This window comes from Crinia signifera, chromosome 4, assembly GCF_055691185.1.
Source record: "Crinia signifera chromosome 4, ASM5569118v1, whole genome shotgun sequence".
NCBI lineage: Eukaryota > Metazoa > Chordata > Amphibia > Anura > Myobatrachidae > Crinia > Crinia signifera.
Genome location: NC_139220.1, coordinates 333,176,017 through 333,194,493, shown reverse-complemented (window position 1 = coordinate 333,194,493; position 18,477 = coordinate 333,176,017). Strand labels below are relative to the sequence as shown.

The 18,477-nt window shown below is 49.4% G+C and overlaps 1 protein-coding gene across 4 annotated transcripts in view; it reads left to right on the top strand.

Annotated features, from left to right (window-relative positions):
* Positions 1-2,804: 2,804 nt before the first annotated feature.
* The window catches only part of LOC146076009 (uncharacterized), a 47,520-nt gene continuing 31,847 nt past the window's right edge, over positions 2,805-18,477 (top strand). For 2 of the 4 annotated variants that reach the window (XM_083185765.1, XM_083185767.1), the window contains exons 1-2: positions 2,805-2,902; positions 17,436-17,588. The gene's annotated coding sequence lies outside the window, so the exon portion shown is untranslated. The remainder of the gene's footprint in view (positions 2,903-17,435; positions 17,589-18,477) is intronic. The other 2 variants (XM_083185768.1, XM_083185770.1) reach the window with 1 other exon arrangement.

Here is an 18,477-nt window from a genome sequence, read left to right as displayed (position 1 = left end):
TTTTTGATTCATTTTATTTATTTATAATTGATTATTTGTTAATATTGGCTCTATATTTAGGGTTACCAGCTCTGTGCCAAGAGATTCCCAGACAGTGGCGTGACCCTTGATCTGCTTTATGCTTTTTTTTTATCCTTTGCTTCAATTTTATTCTGGATTTTGCAAACCATAATGCATCTTAAACATTATAGGGGTTATTTTGGTTCACTCTCTGACAAATTCCTTCTTAGATGGACAAAACCATGTGCACTGCAGGTGGGGCAGATGTCACTTGTGCAGACAGAATTAGATTTGGGTGAGTTATTTTGTTTCTGTGCAGGGAAAATACTGACTGCTTTATTTTGACACTGCAAAATAGATCTCACTTTGAAGTAAAACCCCACCCAAATCTAATTATATCAGCACATGTAACATCTGCCCCACCTGCAGTGCTCATGGTTTTGTCCATCTAAGAAGGAATTTGTTAGAAAGAGTGAACCAAAATAACCCCCAATGTCACACACGTGATGCATATTACACATTGTGCCACACACCGTGATGCCGATTTACACATTATTCAACACGTCGTGAAACCCATTACACATTATGCTGCACTGTGATGCCCATTACACATTATGCAACACACCGTGAAGCCCATTATATATTATACCACACACCATAATGGCTATTATATATTATATTACATAAGTGCCGCTTACCTACATGTTAATTGCTAGGGGTTTGTTGATCCATGCAAGGGCCTTCATGCTTGATGCAATGGGGATTACATGACCACTGCCACAGGGTAGTGAAATGCTTGTTGCCATGGGGAAGAGGAATGCTCATTTTTATGGGGGAGTGGAATACATATTGACACGGGGGAATATAATCAATGCTTGTTGCCAAGGGGGAGTTTAAGAGCAGTGAGTGAGGTGACAGTGTGGCCGCAAGCATCCAGGCAAGCCTAGCCTGGCAGTATCATGGCAGGTTTGTGCTATTTCAATTCTCACACCAGCTTACAGTCTGGCAGCCAATCAGGAAGGAGCCACCACTGCCACTCCAAATTGGCTGCCAGACCACGAGCTGGTTGACTTACAAGACGGCACATGATTTGAAATAGCCGGCCCAACTAGCAGGTCCGCGGCTATCTCTCCCTAGTCCCGGTACATCTCATCTCACACTCCAAGTGGCGTTGCAGTTCCCGAACATTGTATAGTCCGTTAACGCCACCCGTCCGGACTCTGGGCTTAATTACCGTATTGTGCAGAGTAATCTCGGACGGTGGTAACCCTATCTAGATGAGATAAGCCTGCTGCTGGTGTACCAGAGATCTGCAGTCAGTCTCTCTCTCGGGACTATGTAAAAACCGGACCCGGACAAGACCCTGGACCGCCGCACCGGACATCAAAATCTGCAGTCCGGAGCTTGTAGTGTCCCATCCAGGGGGTGTCTTGTCCGGGAGTGTCCCTGTGATAGCTTTTACCAGGGACATGGGGAAGGGGAGATTACAGCCCCCCCATATGGTCCAGACCATCCAGTTTTTGCCACATGCCCGGACCATACAGGGAGCACTGGCGTAACTATAGTCCCGCAGCCCCCGCGGTGGCGTGGAGGAGCCAGGCAGGTGTGGGCGCCTGGGGGGTCTGCGGGACTATAGTTACCACCTGGTCCCGGCTCCCCCCTCCTTACCACATTGCCGCCGGCGCCGCTGCCTCTAACCCGACACGCAGATCTGTGTCGGGTGACGGGCGGTCCCCGGCTCCGGCTGCAGTGCTAATATAATAAGAGACACTCGGAATATGGCTGACCCCATAATGCTGTATGGGGGCAGCCATTTTCCGAGTGTCTGTTATTATATTAGCACTGCAGCCGGAGCCGGGGACCGCCCGTCACCCGACACAGATCTGCGTGTCGGGTTAGAGGCAGAAGCGCCGGCGGCAATGGGAACGGGTAAGGAGGGGGTTAATATTTTTTGGGGGGGTTGGCGCCCGAAATGTCCGACGGGGGGGTGCAAAAAAAGTAGTTACGCCTCTGACAGGGAGGCTTTATTCTCCCCCTCCTCCTATCCCTGGTGACAGGCAGCCCCCTGGACAGGACAGCTCCAGACAGGACACTTCCCAGACCGGACGCTACAAGCTCTAAAATTTAGAGTTTGATGTCCGGTCTGGTGGTCCGGGGGTCTTGTCCTGGTCCGGTTTTTACCCATACCCCTCTCTCTCGGCCAATAGCTTCATCCTAAATCTGATAAATATTTGTATTAGATCTAAGCCCACGTATCTCAAAATTAAAACTAAATCTATATACACATGTATTCCTTTAATATTATGAATATAGTGGGAGAAAATAAATATATTAACCTGCGGACAATGGCTTAATCTGTAAAATTAATTAAATAAATGCATATAACTAAGACTTAGTGATATATTATGTAATGTGCATTTCTTAAAGTTTATTTGTAGTACATAAGGAGTTGAATATTAGGCTGAAAACTGTCGTTACCTTCCGTAGTATGAGACTGAACTGTGGGCAAAAAGTATATAGCCAGCAGGGATTTGCCCTTAGTTAAAATGGCCACTGGAGCATCGCCATATATACACCTTTTTAGGAATAGAAAAGGGGAAGGGACTGACACAGACAGGAAGTGCAATGATAGCAGTAACCCACAAAAAGTGCACCAGGGCTGCCAATTGTTCTTATAATTCTGCTTGGATTTTCCCCAATCAGCTTGTTTTTGGGCTTGTTGCCTTATTCTCAGGGAAGCCCTGGATTGGACGCTGCAGAACAAAGCTGGCTTGTGATTTGCTGTGCAGGGATCAGGTGGATGGGTCTGCAAGCAGCAGGGTAGTGCTTACTGCTTCCTGTGTAGTTACTGTATGGTGTGCTGCCTGTTATCTGCAGGGATCCGGGTGACGGATAGAAGCAGGTATGTGTATGTGTGCTGCAGCAGCCTGTACATCAGCAGCCACTCAGCCCTCACATGTTCCCCTGGGCTTCCTTATAGTTACTTAGCTCACACGGAAGCCGAGGCTGCTCTGGCCATGCTCTGTGTGCTGCTGTACATTCCTTAGCAGCAGGGAGGGGGAGGATGGGGACTGCTCCACTAATCTCGGCCTGTACTCGGGCTGAGAACACAGACTTATCAGAGGTGCAGGGAGGTGGAGGACGGGGGACTGCTGCACTAATCTCACCCTCTACTCAGGCTGAGAACACAGACTTATCAGAGGTGCAGCAGCAGCAGCAGGGAGGAGGAGTACGGGGGACTGCTGCACTAATCTCACCCTGTACTCGGGCTGAGAACACAGACTTATCAGAGGTGCAGCAGCAGCAGGGAGGGGGAGGACAGGGGACTGCTGCACTAATCTCACCCTGTACTCGGGCTGAGAACACAGACTTATCAGAGGTGCAGCAGCAGCAGGGAGGGGGAGGACGGGGGACTGCTGCACTAATCTCACCCTGTACTCGGGCTGAGAACACAGACTTATCAGAGGTGCAGCAGCAGCAGCAGGGAGGGGAGGACGGGGGACTGCTACACTAATCTCACCCTGTACTCGGGATGAGAACACAGACTTATCAGAGGTGCAGCAGCAGCAGGGAGGGGGAGGACGGGGACTGCTCCACTAATCTCGGCCTGTACTCGGGCTGAGAACACAGACTTATCAGAGGTGCAGCAGCAGCAGGGAGGGGGAGGACGGGGACTGCTGCACTAATCTCACCCTGTACTCGGGACCCTGTACTCGGGCTGAGAACACAGACTTATCAGAGGTGCAGCAGCAACAGGGAGGGGGAGGACGGGGGACTGCTGCACTAATCTCACCCTGTACTCGGGCTGAGAACACAGACTTATCAGAGGTGCAGCAGCATCAGGGAGGGGGAGGACGGGGACTGCTGCACTAATCTCACCCTGTACTCAGGCTGAGAACACAGACTTATCAGAGGTGCAGCAGCAGGGAGGGGGAGGACAGGGACTGCTGCACTAATCTCACCCTGTACTCGGGCTGAGAACACAGACTTATCAGAGGTGCAGCAGCAGCAGGGAGGGGGAGGGCGGGGGGACTGCTGCACTAATCTCACCCTGTACTCGGGCTGAGAACACAGACTTATCAGAGGTGCAGCATCAGCAGGGAGGGGGAGGACAGGGGACTGCTGCACTAATCTCACCCTGTACTTGGGCTGAGAACACAGACTTATCAGAGGTGCAGCATCAGCAGGGAGGGGGAGGACGGGGGACTGCTGCACTAATCTCACCCTGTACTCGGGCTGAGAACACAGACTTATCAGAGGTGCAGCAGCAGCAGGGAGGGGGAGGACGGGGGACTGCTGCACTAATCTCACCCTGTACTCGGGCTGAGAACACAGACTTATCAGAGGTGCAGCAGCAGCAGGGAGGGGGAGGACGGGGGACTGCTGCACTAATCTCACCCTGTACTCGGGCTGAGAACACAGATTTATCAGAGGTGCAGCAGCAGCAGCAGGGAGGGGGAGGATGGGGGGACTGCTGCACTAATCTCACCCTGTACTCCAGCTGAGAACACAGACTTATCAGAGGTACAGCAGCAGCAGGGAGGGGGAGGATGGGGACTGCTGCACTAATCTCACCCTCTACTCGGGCTGAGAACACAGACTTATCAGAGGTGCAGCAGCAGCAGCAGGGAGGGGGAGGACGGGGGACTGCTGCACTAATATCACCCTGTACTCGGGCTGAGAACACAGACTTATCAGAGGTGCAGCAGCAGCAGGGAGGGGGAGGACGGGGACTGCTGCACTAATTTCACCCTGTACTCGGGCTGAGAACACAGACTTATCAGAGGTGCAGCAGCAGCAGCAGGGAGGGGGAGGACGGGGACTGCTGCACTAATCTCACCCTGTACTCAGGCTAAGAACACAGACTTATCAGAGGTGCAGCAGCAGCAGGGAGGGGGAGGACGGGGGACTGCTGCACTAATCTCACCCTGTACTCGGGCTGAGAACACAGACTTATCAGAGATGCAGCAGCAGCAGCAGGGAGGGGGAGGACGGGGGACTGCTGCACTAATATCACCCTGTACTCGGGCTGAGAACACAGACTTATCAGAGGTGCAGCAGCAGCAGGGAGGGGGAGGACGGGGACTGCTGCACTAATCTCACCCTGTACTCGGGCTGAGAACACAAACTTATCAGAGGTGCAGCAGCAGCAGGGAGGGGGAGGACGGGGGACTGCTGCACTAATCTCACCCTGTACTCGGGCTGAGAACACAGATTTATCAGAGGTGCAGCAGCAGCAGCAGGGAGGGGGAGGACGGGGGACTGCTGCACTAATCTCACCCTGTACTCAAGCTGAGAACACAGACTTATCAGAGGTACAGCAGCAGCAGGGAGGGGGAGGACGGGGGACTGCTGCACTAATCTCACCCTGTACTCGGGCTGAGAACACAGACTTATCAGAGGTGCAGCAGCAGCAGCAGGGAGGGGGAGGACGGGGGACTGCTGCACTAATCTCACCCTGTACTCGGGCTGAGAACACAGACTTATCAGAGGTGCAGCAGCAGCAGGGAGGGGGAGGACGGGGGACTGCTGCACTAATCTCACCCTGTACTCGGGCTGAGAACACAGATTTATCAGAGGTGCAGCAGCAGCAGCAGGGAGGGGGAGGACGGGGGACTGCTGCACTAATCTCACCCTGTACTCAAGCTGAGAACACAGACTTATCAGTGGTACAGCAGCAGCAGGGAGGGGGAGGACGGGGGACTGCTGCACTAATCTCACCCTGTACTCGGGCTGAGAACACAGATTTATCAGAGGTGCAGCAGCAGCAGCAGGGAGGGGGAGGACGGGGGACTGCTGCACTAATCTCACCCTGTACTCAAGCTGAGAACACAGACTTATCAGAGGTACAGCAGCAGCAGGGATGGGGAGGATGGGGACTGCTGCACTAATCTCACCCTCTACTCGGGCTGAGAACACAGACTTATCAGAGATGCAGCAGCAGCAGGGAGGGGGAGGACGGGGACTGCTGCACTAATATCACCCTGTACTCGGGCTGAGAACACAGACTTATCAGAGGTGCAGCAGGGAGGGGGAGGACGGGGACTGCTGCACTAATCTCACCCTGTACTCGGGCTGAGAACACAGACTTATCAGAGGTGCAGCAGCAGGGAGGGAGGACGGGGACTGCTGCACTAATCTCACCCTGTACTCGGGCTGAGAACACAGACTTATCAGAGGTGCAGCAGCAGGGAGGGGGAGGACGGGGGACTGCTGCACTAATCTCACCCTGTACTCGGGCTGAGAACACAGACTTATCAGAGGTGCAGCAGCAGGGAGGGGGAGGACGGGGGACTGCTGCACTAATCTTACCCTGTACTCGGGCTGAGAACACAGACTTATCAGAGGTGCAGCAGCAGCAGGGAGGGGGAGGACGGGGACTGCTGCACTAATCTCACCCTGTACTCGGGCTGAGAACACAGACTTATCAGAGGTGCAGCAGCAGCAGGGAGGGGGAGGACGGGGGACTGCTGCACTAATCTCACCCTGTACTCGGGCTGAGAACACAGACTTATCAGAGGTGCAGCAGCAGCAGGGAGGGAGGACGGGGACTGCTGCACTAATCTCACCCTGTACTCGGGCTGAGAACACAGACTTATCAGAGGTGCAGCAGGGAGGGGGAGGACGGGGACTGCTGCACTAATCTCACCCTGTACTCGGGCTGAGAACACAGACTTATCAGAGGTGCAGGAGCAGCAGGGAGGGAGGACGGGGACTGCTGCACTAATCTCACCCTGTACTCGGGCTGAGAACACAGACTTATCAGAGGTGCAGCAGCAGCAGGGAGGGGGAGGATGGGGGACTGCTGCACTAATCTCACCCTGTACTAGGGCTGAGAACACAGACTTATCAGAGGTGCAGCAGGGAGGGGGAGGACGGGGGACTGCTGCACTAATCTCACCCTGTACTGGGGCTGAGAACACAGACTTATCAGAGGTGCAGCAGGGAGGGGGAGGACGGGGACTGCTGCACTAATCTCACCCTGTACTCGGGCTGAGAACACAGACTTATCAGAGGTGCAGCAGCAGCAGGGAGGGGGAGGACAGGGACTGCTGCACTAATCTCACCCTGTACTCGGGCTGAGAACACAGACTTATCAGAGGTGCAGCAGCAGCAGGGAGGGGGAGGACGGGGGACTGCTGCACTAATCTCACCCTGTACTCGGACTGAGAACACAGACTTATCAGAGGTGCAGCAGCAGCAGGGAGGGGGAGGAGGGGGGACTGCTGCACTAATCTCACCCTGTACTCGGGCTGAGAACACAGACTTATCAGAGGTGCAGCAGCAGCAGGGAGGGAGGACGGGGGACTGCTGCACTAATCTCACCCTGTACTCGGGCTGAGAACACAGACTTATCAGAGGTGCAGCAGCAGCAGCAGGGAGGGGGAGGACAGGGGACTGCTGCACTAATCTCACCCTGTACTCGGACTGGAAACACAGACTTATCAGAGGTGCAGCAGCAGGGAGGGGGAGGACGGGGGACTGCTGCACTAATCTCACCCTGTACTAGGGCTGAGAACACAGACTTATCAGAGGTGCAGCAGCAGCAGCCGGGAGGGGGAGGATGGGGGACTGCAGCACTAATCTCACCCTGTACTGGGGCTGAGAACACAGACTTATCAGAGGTGCAGCAGCAGGGATGGGGGGAGGACAGGGACTGCTGCACTAATCTCACCCTGTACTCAGGCTGAGAGCACAGACTTATCAGAGGTGCAGCAGCAGCAGGGAGGGGGAGGACGGGTACTGCTGCACTAATCTCACCCTGTACTCGGGCTGAGAACACAGACTTATCAGAGGTGCAGCAGCAGGGAGGGGGAGGACGGGGGACTGCTGCACTAATCTCACCCTGTACTCGGGCTGAGAACACAGACTTATCAGAGGTGCAGCAGCAGCAGCAGGGAGGATGGGGACTGCTGCACTAATCTCACCCTGTACTCGGGCTGAGAACACAGACTTATCAGAGGTGCAGCAGCAGCAGGGAGGGGGAGGATGGGGGACTGCTGCACTAATCTCACCCTGTACTGGGGCTGAGGACACAGACTTATCAGAGGTGCAGCAGCAGGGAGGGGAGGGCGGGGGACTGCTGCACTAATCTCACCCTGTACTCGGGCTGAGAACACAGACTTATCAGAGGTGCAGCAGCAGCAGGGAGGGGGAGGACGGGGGACTGCTGCACTAATCTCACCCTGTACTCGGACTGAGAACACAGACTTATCAGAGGTGCAGCAGCAGCAGGGAGGGGGAGGAGGGGGGACTGCTGCACTAATCTCACCCTGTACTCGGGCTGAGAACACAGACTTATCAGAGGTGCAGCAGCAGCAGGGAGGGAGGACGGGGGACTGCTGCACTAATCTCACCCTGTACTCGGGCTGAGAACACAGACTTATCAGAGGTGCAGCAGCAGCAGCAGGGAGGGGGAGGACAGGGGACTGCTGCACTAATCTCACCCTGTACTCGGACTGGAAACACAGACTTATCAGAGGTGCAGCAGCAGGGAGGGGGAGGACGGGGGACTGCTGCACTAATCTCACCCTGTACTAGGGCTGAGAACACAGACTTATCAGAGGTGCAGCAGCAGCAGCAGGGAGGGGGAGGATGGGGGACTGCAGCACTAATCTCACCCTGTACTGGGGCTGAGAACACAGACTTATCAGAGGTGCAGCAGCAGGGATGGGGGGAGGACAGGGACTGCTGCACTAATCTCACCCTGTACTCAGGCTGAGAGCACAGACTTATCAGAGGTGCAGCAGCAGCAGGGAGGGGGAGGACGGGTACTGCTGCACTAATCTCACCCTGTACTCGGGCTGAGAACACAGACTTATCAGAGGTGCAGCAGCAGGGAGGGGGAGGACGGGGGACTGCTGCACTAATCTCACCCTGTACTCGGGCTGAGAACACAGACTTATCAGAGGTGCAGCAGCAGCAGCAGGGAGGATGGGGACTGCTGCACTAATCTCACCCTGTACTCGGGCTGAGAACACAGACTTATCAGAGGTGCAGCAGCAGCAGGGAGGGGGAGGATGGGGGACTGCTGCACTAATCTCACCCTGTACTGGGGCTGTGGACACAGACTTATCAGAGGTGCAGCAGCAGGGAGGGGAGGGCGGGGGACTGCTGCACTAATCTCACCCTGTACTCGGGCTGAGAACACAGACTTATCAGAGGTGCAGCAGCAGCAGGGAGGGGGAGGAAGGGGAACTGCTGCACTAATCTCACCCTGTACTCGGGCTGAGAACACAGACTTATCAGAGGTGCAGCAGGGAGTGGAGGGGGAGGAAGGGGACTGCTGCACTAATCTCACCCTGTACTCGGGCTGAGACACAGATATCAGAGGTGCAGCAGCAGCAGGGAGGGGGAGGACGGGGACTGCTGCACTAATCTCACCCTGTACTCGGGCTGAGAACACAGACTTATCAGAGGTGCAGCAGCAGCAGGGAGGAGGGGGGACTGCTGCACTAATCTCACCCTGTACTCGGGCTGAGAACACAGACTTATCAGAGGTGCAGCAGCAGCAGGGAGGGGGAGGAAGAGGGACTGCTGCACTAATCTCACCCTGTACTCAGGCTGAGAACACAGACTTATCAGAGGTGCAGCAGCAGCAGGGAGGGGGAGGAAGGGGGACTGCTGCACTAATCTCACCCTGTACTCTGGCTGAGAACACAGACTTATCAGAGGTGCAGCAGCAGCAGGGAGGGGGAGGACGGGGACTGCTGCACTAATCTCACCCTGTACTCTGGCTGAGAACACAGACTTATCAGAGGTGCAGCAGCAGCATGGAGGGGGAGGACGGGGGACTGCTGCACTAATCTAAAAAAAAAGTGCGATAATGGGCGATTTAAAAAGTGCGAAAAACTCTCATTCTATTAAATGTCACCCTACATTGAGAAAACGGAGAGAAAATTTAAAGAAAGGATGGGGTTTCACCGCAGTGCGATTAAGCAAGCGCTACAGAGTGGCCGCAGTGATCAGCCTGTGGTGCGTCACTTCGCTGAGTGTCGACAATCTCTTAATAGTTCAAGATACAGGATGATCGACTGTGTACCCTTTTCTATTAGGGGAGGTGACCGAGCAAAAAAGTTATTCCAACTTGAATCCCGTTGGATTCATAGACTTGTTATTATCTCCCCCAAGGGGTTAAATGAAAATATAGCTGTCAGTATTTAGATGAATGTTCTTGCTGCTAACATTATTTGTACCTTATATTTATGCATTCTCTTTGCCACATTATATTGCTGTAAATACCTACATATTCTGAATGCATTGTGATATTAAGGGGGAAATTTACCAATATGAAAAACCTAGTTTTTCGTATTGGTATTTTCCCTACGACTGCATACGACTGTTTAAGTCGTATGCAAAGTCGTGTTCCGGAGGATCAGTTACAAAGCAGTCATATACGACTGCTTTGTAACCCACCGATGTCGTAGAAATTCGTATTAGCGGCCGTATATACGGCCGCTAATACGAATTATTTCTAGCAGTCTGCACGGATCAGTCAGATCCGTGCAGGCTGCAATGTGTAAAAAAAAATAGAAAAATAAATAAATAAAAAAAAAAACGGCGTGGGGTCCCCCCCACAGCCGAAACCAGCACCAGGCTGACAGAGCCTGGAGCCGGTAATTAAAAATCAGGGAACCCGACAAATAGGGTTTCCCCGATTTTTAACAACCAGCCCCAGGCTCCTGCTCTGGGGCTGGTTCCCAAAATACGGGGGACAAAATGACTAGGGGTCCCCCGTATTTTAAGAACCAGCCCCAGGCAAAACCAGCCAGCAGGGTAATGCCACAGCCGGGGGGAGACTTTTTATACAAGTCCCCCCGGCCAAAGCATTTACCCTACAGACCAGTCAGCCTGGCCAGGGGCCCTGGGGGAGTGGGGACCCCCCCAATAAAGGGGTCCCCCCCCTCCAGGACTTACCTGACCAGGCTGAAGCCTGGTGCTGTCCTCGATGCCCCTGGGCGGTGGGCATCGAGCTGATGGTTTAGTGTAAAAAATAGAATAAAAACCATTGTCTTTTACTGGTGAACTATGAGTCCCAGCAAGCCTCCCCCGCAAGCTGGGACTTGGAGAACCACAAGTCCCAGCCTGCGGGGCATTAAAGGGCCCGCTGGGTCTTGTAGTGCCACAGTAAAAGAAAGAGTTAAATAAACACACTGACACACGTGAAAAATAAAAGTTTAATACATACATAACACATACATACTGATACTTACCTTTCTTGATCCCGTAGGTAGCCCTGGTCCTGATGTCCTGTGTCGTCCATGTCGGCTGTCTGCGTCGTCCTCCAGGTCCATGTCGACGGTCCGTGTCGCCCTCCAGGTCCATGGCGGTGTCCGGGTCCGAAGAAATCCATGTTGGAGCTGTGGAAGGAAATCCTACTCACCTGTTCCTGCGCTGAAGAAGTCTTCTCTTGATCCGACGTAGTCCAGGTAATCTTCCTGCTGTCGCCGGTCCCCGCTGTCTGCGCTGTCCGTGCATCGCGCTGAGGAGAGATGCTGAAGTTTCATATTCGGCGCCTCTCCTCAGACTGAATACTATTGGCCACCTAGCAGGCCAATCAGGAGCCGAGAAAGTCGGCTCCTGATTGGCCTGCTAGGCGGCCAATAGAATTCAGTCTGAGGAGAGGCGCCGAATATGAAACTTCAGCATCTCTCCTCAGCGCGATGCAGAGACAGCGCAGACAGCGGGGACCGGCGACAGCAGGAAGATTACCTGGACTACGTCGGATCAAGAGAAGACTTCTTCAGCGCAGGAACAGGTGAGTAGGATTTCCTTCCACAGCTCCAACATGGATTTCTTCGGACCCGGACACCGCCATGGACCTGGAGGACGACACGGACCGTCGACATGGACCTGGAGGACGACGCAGACAGCCGACATGGACGACACAGGACATCAGGACCAGGGCTACCTACGGGATCAAGAAAGGTAAGTATCAGTATGTATGTGTTATGTATGTATTAAACTTTTATTTTTCACGTGTGTCAGTGTGTTTATTTAACTCTTTCTTTTACTGTGGCACTACAAGACCCAGCGGGCCCTTTAATGCCCCGCAGGCTGGGACTTGTGGTTCTCCAAGTCCCAGCTTGCGGGGGAGGCTTGCTGGGACTCATAGTTCACCAGTAAAAGACAATGGTTTTTATTCTATTTTTTACACCAAACCATCAGCTCGATGCCCACCGCCCAGGGGCATCGAGGACAGCACCAGGCTTCAGCCTGGTCAGGTAAGTCCTGGAGGGGGGGGACCCCTTTATTGGGGGGGTCCCCACTCCCCCAGGGCCCCTGGCCAGGCTGACTGGTCGGTAGGGTTAATGCTTTGGCCGGGGGGACTTGTATAAAAAGTCTCCCCCCGGCTGTGGCATTACCCTGCTGGCTGGTTTTGCCTGGGGCTGGTTCTTAAAATACGGGGGACCCCTAGTCATTTTGTCCCCCGTATTTTGGGAACCAGCCCCAGAGCAGGAGCCTGGGGCTGGTTGTTAAAAATCGGGGAAACCCTATTTGTTGGGTTCCCTGATTTTTAATTACCGGCTCCAGGCTCTGTCAGCCTGGTGCTGGTTTCGGCTGTGGGGGGGACCCCACGCCGTTTTTTTTTTTATTTATTTAATTTTTCTATTTTTTTACACCAAAGCCTGCACGGATCTGACTGATCCGTGCAGGCAAAAACGCAAATACGACATGAAAATGGTGTTCTATTTTCCTGTCGTATTTGCGTGGGTGTTTTACACCACTAAGCAGACGTATTATCCATACGGCTGCTTAGTAAATCAGAAACCACCATTCTTTTGAATGGTGATTTCTGTCGTATTCTATCGATGGTGTAGACATTCGTATTTGTAACTACAAATACGAATGTTCCATCTTTAGGACTACGAATTGTTGTATTTTTGGGGAGAAAGGTTTTGTGAGAACCCAGCGCTGGATGAGGTGCAGCTGTGTACTATGGAGAGGGTTAACGCCCTAACCCAATTTGAGACATATACAATACAGAGAATTTTCCAAAGTACTAGCGCAGTAGTGAAAAAAATTTTCTTATCACTTGGGATCTTCTATTTTCTGTATCAGATCCTTTCTGGTGTCTAATGGAAACTGACTTACAGTGAAATTCTAGCAGGTGTACCCGTAGCAGTTTCTTTAAGGACACTTCAATTTCTCAGGAGAATATACAGCATGAAACAAACTTACATGAACTTCCAATCACGCGTGCACATCAAGGTTTCTTTGTCTTAGGATGATGACGGACCCAAATTGCAGGTAAAGTATTTATTTGCACAACAATCCAGGTATTCCAACATGGAAAAAAAGGTTAAAAAATAGTCTCAAGCAGGTGGGTGGATCACTGGTGGCTGTTATCCTCTGTCCTGGGTATGCTGCAGACAATGCCGGACAGGAGAGGAGAAGCTTGTGTACGCCACTGCAGGTCTGTCCTCACGCTGCTTGTAGGATGCGGCCAATCAACGCGTTTCAGATAGTAGTCTATCCTTTTTCAAGATGTGCCGCTTGAGCTGCTGGAAGTGCTTTTAACAGCAGTCTATTACGTCATGTGACCGCAAGCCGGCCAATGGAAATTTTACCTATGTCCGGCTTCAAACATTTAGGGTACACACTAGGCAATTTCTTAAAATTTAAACATTTAGGGTACACACTGGGCAATTTCTTAAAATTTAAAATTGGGTACACACTAGGCAATTTCTTAAAATTGGGTGACAATAAAAAAGTGAGTGACATTTAAAATCAAATAAAATATCATATAAAATAGTAAAGAAGTGCGTTATACATAGCAGCATATTTGTTTTATATTTAGCAGCATAGTTAAACATATTGCACATAAAATAGATACAATATTGCACACAACCTGATTAAGCCTCCAGCAGATTAACACATAGATACATTAACTCATATATGAAGCCGGACATTTCAGAAGGGGGAAGAAAATGAGAGAAAAACGGTGGATTAGTATGTTTTATAGTTACATTATATCAGCCATTTGTATTCATAGTCTACATTTAGTCCGTTAGGGACCATAGTATTCATAGTGAATATACATTTCATTTCCATTCTGGCTAATCGTTCTTCTACATCATTTTGTCTCCAATTTGCTTTAACAATTTTGATGCCACAAAAAGATTTTAAACCTCTAATATCACAACTGTGCTTCTCCTTGAAATGTAAAGACACGTTATGCAGTTCATGCCCTTTTTTTATGTTACGGGCATGTTCTGCCAAACGGTCCTTGAGGAGCCTACTTGTACGTCCAACGTACTGTTTACCACAGTGACATTCCAATAGGTATACCACATTTTTAGAATTACATGTCACGAAATCATCAATGGTAAAATTTTCATTATTGACGTTAGATTTGTAATCCGTGACTTTGGGTGTAGTCTTACACACCTTGCACATTGGACATATACCGCAGCGGTAGAAACCCTTTGACAATACCCTGGTAGTTCTTTTGGGTACACTCTGGGCACTTCTAACCAGGATATTGCTGAGGTTATCCGCCCTGCGATATGTAAATTTGGGGTGAGGTCCCACACACTCTTTTAATAGAGGGTCTTTAGTAAGGACGCCCCAATGTTTACTTATGAGTTTTTCCAATTGTGTGTGCTGGGAGGTATATTTGGTGATAAACCTTATTTCCTTGTTTTCTTGTTTATCTTTTTCCTTTACTTTGGGAATAGTGGCATCACGGTTTTTGTTATATGCTTCCTGTATCCAAATTTGATCATATCCCTTTTGGTTAAAGTTGCTCTTCATCTCATCAGCCTGAATTTCATAGTCTTCTATATTCGTACAATTTCTTCTTAACCTGTAGAACTGACTGGATGGGATGCTTTTTATCCAGTTTGCATGATGGTTGCTCTCACTGCTTATGTAAGAGCGACAATCTGTAGGTTTTGAATAATTTTTTGTACAAACCCTTAAATTATCTACAAAGATTGTGAGGTCAAGAAAATTGACAGAGGAAGGACTGATGGTGTAAGTTAGTTCAATATTTTGATCATTATTGTTTAGATATGAGCAAAAATCTTTGAGCGAGTCCTGACCCCCCCTCCAGACGAACAGGAGGTCATCGATGTACCTGACCCATAGCACCAGGCTGGCACTCCAGGGGTGGTTGGACCAAACTTGTAGGTCCTCCCACCTTGCCATGAATAAATTAGCATAGCTGGGTGCCAGCCTGGTGCCCATCGCCGTCCCTGCCGTCTGGAGGTAGAAGTCTCCCTCATACCAGAAGAAATTGTTATTTAGTATCATGGCAATTCCTTCCAGGATAAATTCTTTTTCTTTTTCATCATAATCAGCCTTAGTGAGATGATGTTTAGTTGCTTCAATACCATGATGGTGCTGGATTATGGTATATAAAGCTCTCACGTCGGCAGTGACTAGGAGGTCACCCTCCTGCCATGCCAATTCCGAGAGCTTCTCTATCACAGTGGCAGTATCTTTAGTATAAGATTTGGTCATTTTTACCAATGGTTGAATTTTATGATCTAAAAAGTGTGACAGGTTGGCGGTAATTGATCCCACCCCTGCCACAATAGGGCGGCCGGGGGGGTTCACTAGGCTTTTATGAACCTTCGGCAATATGTATATTACCGGAACCGAGGCATTTTCTATTTTAATATATTTAGCTTCCTCTTCTGTTATATTGCCTTGAGATAAGTATAAATTGATGAAAACATCCATCTTTTTTTGGATCTGGGCAGTGGGGTCACCTCTAAGTTTTTTATAGGTCTGTTTATCTGCCAGTTGGTTGGCAATTTCCCTATGATAGTCTATTTTATTGAGGATTACGACCCCACCGCCCTTATCTGCAGGCTTTATCACTATGGTCTCATTATTTTTTAGAGTTTTTATTGCCTTTCTTTGGTTCAATGTGAGATTATTTTTCTCTTTGCTTTTAAAGGACATTTTATTGAGATCCTCTTTTACCAGGTTCTCAAACACGTCTACATAGCTGCCTCGTTTATGCCGTGGAAAAAACTTAGATTTACGTTTAAATACATTTATTTCACCTATTTGGGTTGGATTTAATTCTTTATTATTTTCAATAAAAAACCTTTTGAGTGCTAATTTTCTCACAAATTTTTGCAAGTCTGTGAAAACTTCAAACTTATCTGTCCTATTAGAAGGTGAGAATTTTAATCCTTTTTCAAGGAGGTCCTTTTCATCTTTACTGAGGGTGTAGTCACTAAGATTATAAATCTTAGAAATACTTCTGGCTTCTTTTTCGCTAGATTTATCAGTCTCAGATTGGTTAGGGCAGATGCTATCGCATTCTGGCTGATCGGGGTGGGTGTAATTAGGGTTTTGTTTCTTTAATTTATTTCTTTTGGTTTTGGACAAACCCAATTTACATCCTGCTCTTTTTCCCCTTTTATTAGGGTAATGCTTCACGTGTAATGGTTTCTTTGGGGGCGTTTTTCTAAAAAATAATCCCTATTTGTTTCTTTATTTCTCCACTGTCTTCTATTAGTTCTAATTTCAGGATAATCATACCACTGATCCTCTTCCACCTCGTCACTTTTTTATTGTCACCCAATTTTAAGAAATTGCCTAGTGTGTACCCAATTTTAAATTTTAAGAAATTGCCCAGTGTGTACCCTAAATGTTTAAATTTTAAGAAATTGCCTAGTGTGTACCCTAAATGTTTGAAGCCGGACATAGGTAAAATTTCCATTGGCCGGCTTGCGGTCACATGACGTAATAGACTGCTGTTAAAAGCACTTCCAGCAGCTCAAGCGGCACATCTTGAAAAAGGATAGACTACTATCTGAAACGCGTTGATTGGCCGCATCCTACAAGCAGCGTGAGGACAGACCTGCAGTGGCGTACACAAGCTTCTCCTCTCCTGTCCGGCATTGTCTGCAGCATACCCAGGACAGAGGATAACAGCCACCAGTGATCCACCCACCTGCTTGAGACTATTTTTTAACCTTCTTTTCCATGTTGGAATACCTGGATTGTTGTGCAAATAAATACTTTACCTGCAATTTGGGTCCGTCATCATCCTAAGACAAAGAAACCTTGATGTGCACGCGTGATTGGAAGTTCATGTAAGTTTGTTTCATGCTGTATATTCTCCTGAGAAATTGAAGTGTCCTTAAAGAAACTGCTACGGGTACACCTGCTAGAATTTCACTGTAAGTCAGTTTCCATTAGACACCAGAAAGGATCTGATACAGAAAATAGAAGATCCCAAGTGATAAGAAAATTTTTTTCACTACTGCGCTAGTACTTTGGAAAATTCTCTGTATTGTTGTATTTTTGGGATTGTAAATCCTGAAAATACAAATTCGTAAAAAAAAGGTGTATTTCTCCCTACGAATACACCTTTTTTCTACGAATCCATTTTGGTAAATGTCCCCCTAATTGTCTACAGCAACTTTTCAATGCAGCAGTTATTGAGAATTGTGCATTGTTTCTTTTAGCACTTGGTTGTTTATGTTTCTATGGTGATTATACTCCTACGTCCAGGTGCCACCTTGTGGCCGCTCCCTGATAACATCACTCCGTCGGCAGGTGGGCGGATACCCCGTTCCGTCTCAGCACGCCGCATCCCCTGTTTGTATGCATCTATAAAGGTATGTAACTTTTTCTTATGTGTGTATCCTGAAGACAAAGTTTTTGATTCATTATATTTATTTATAATTGATTATTTGTTAATATTGGCTCTAGATTTAGGGTTACCAGCTCTGTGCCAAGAGATTCCCGGACGGTGGCGTGACCCTTGATCTGCTTTATGCTTTTTTTTTATCCTTTGCTTCAATTTTATTCTGGATTTTGCAAACCATAATGCATCTTAAACATTATAGGGGTTAATTTGGTTCACTCTTTCTGACAAATTCCTTCTTAGATGGACAAAACCATGTGCACTGCAGGTGGGGCAGATGTTAATTGTGCAGAATTAAAATTTGGGTGAGTTATTTTGTTTCTGTGCAGGGAAAATACTGACTGCTTTATTTTGACACTGCAATATAGATCTCACTTTGAAGTAAAACCCCACCCAAATCTAATTCTCTCTGCACATGTTACATCTGCCCCACCTGCAGTGCTCATGGTTTTGTCCATCTAAGAAGGAATTTGTTAGAAAGAGTGAACCAAAATAACCCCCAATGTCACACACGTGATGCATATTACACATTGTGCCACACACCGTGATGACTAGAGACAGGATTATATGCATTTGCATATTTTCATATGCATTTGCATATTTTGCCCATTCTCACAGGTTATTGCATATTTTACCTAAAATCTAGTGATGGTGCATATTTTAGGCCCCGCCCCTTTCCACCCGCGAGTCAAAGCACTGCTTTGCCCTACTGCTGCTGGCCAGGTAGTGGTAGAGTGTGCCGGCCGGGGCAATATGTACGCAGTGTAGGGGACCTTGGATGTACGCTATGTCTGACACTGTTCTAGGCTGCCAATCCATGTTGATAAAAATCAGTCGGGCAGATGCCATTATGAAGCTCC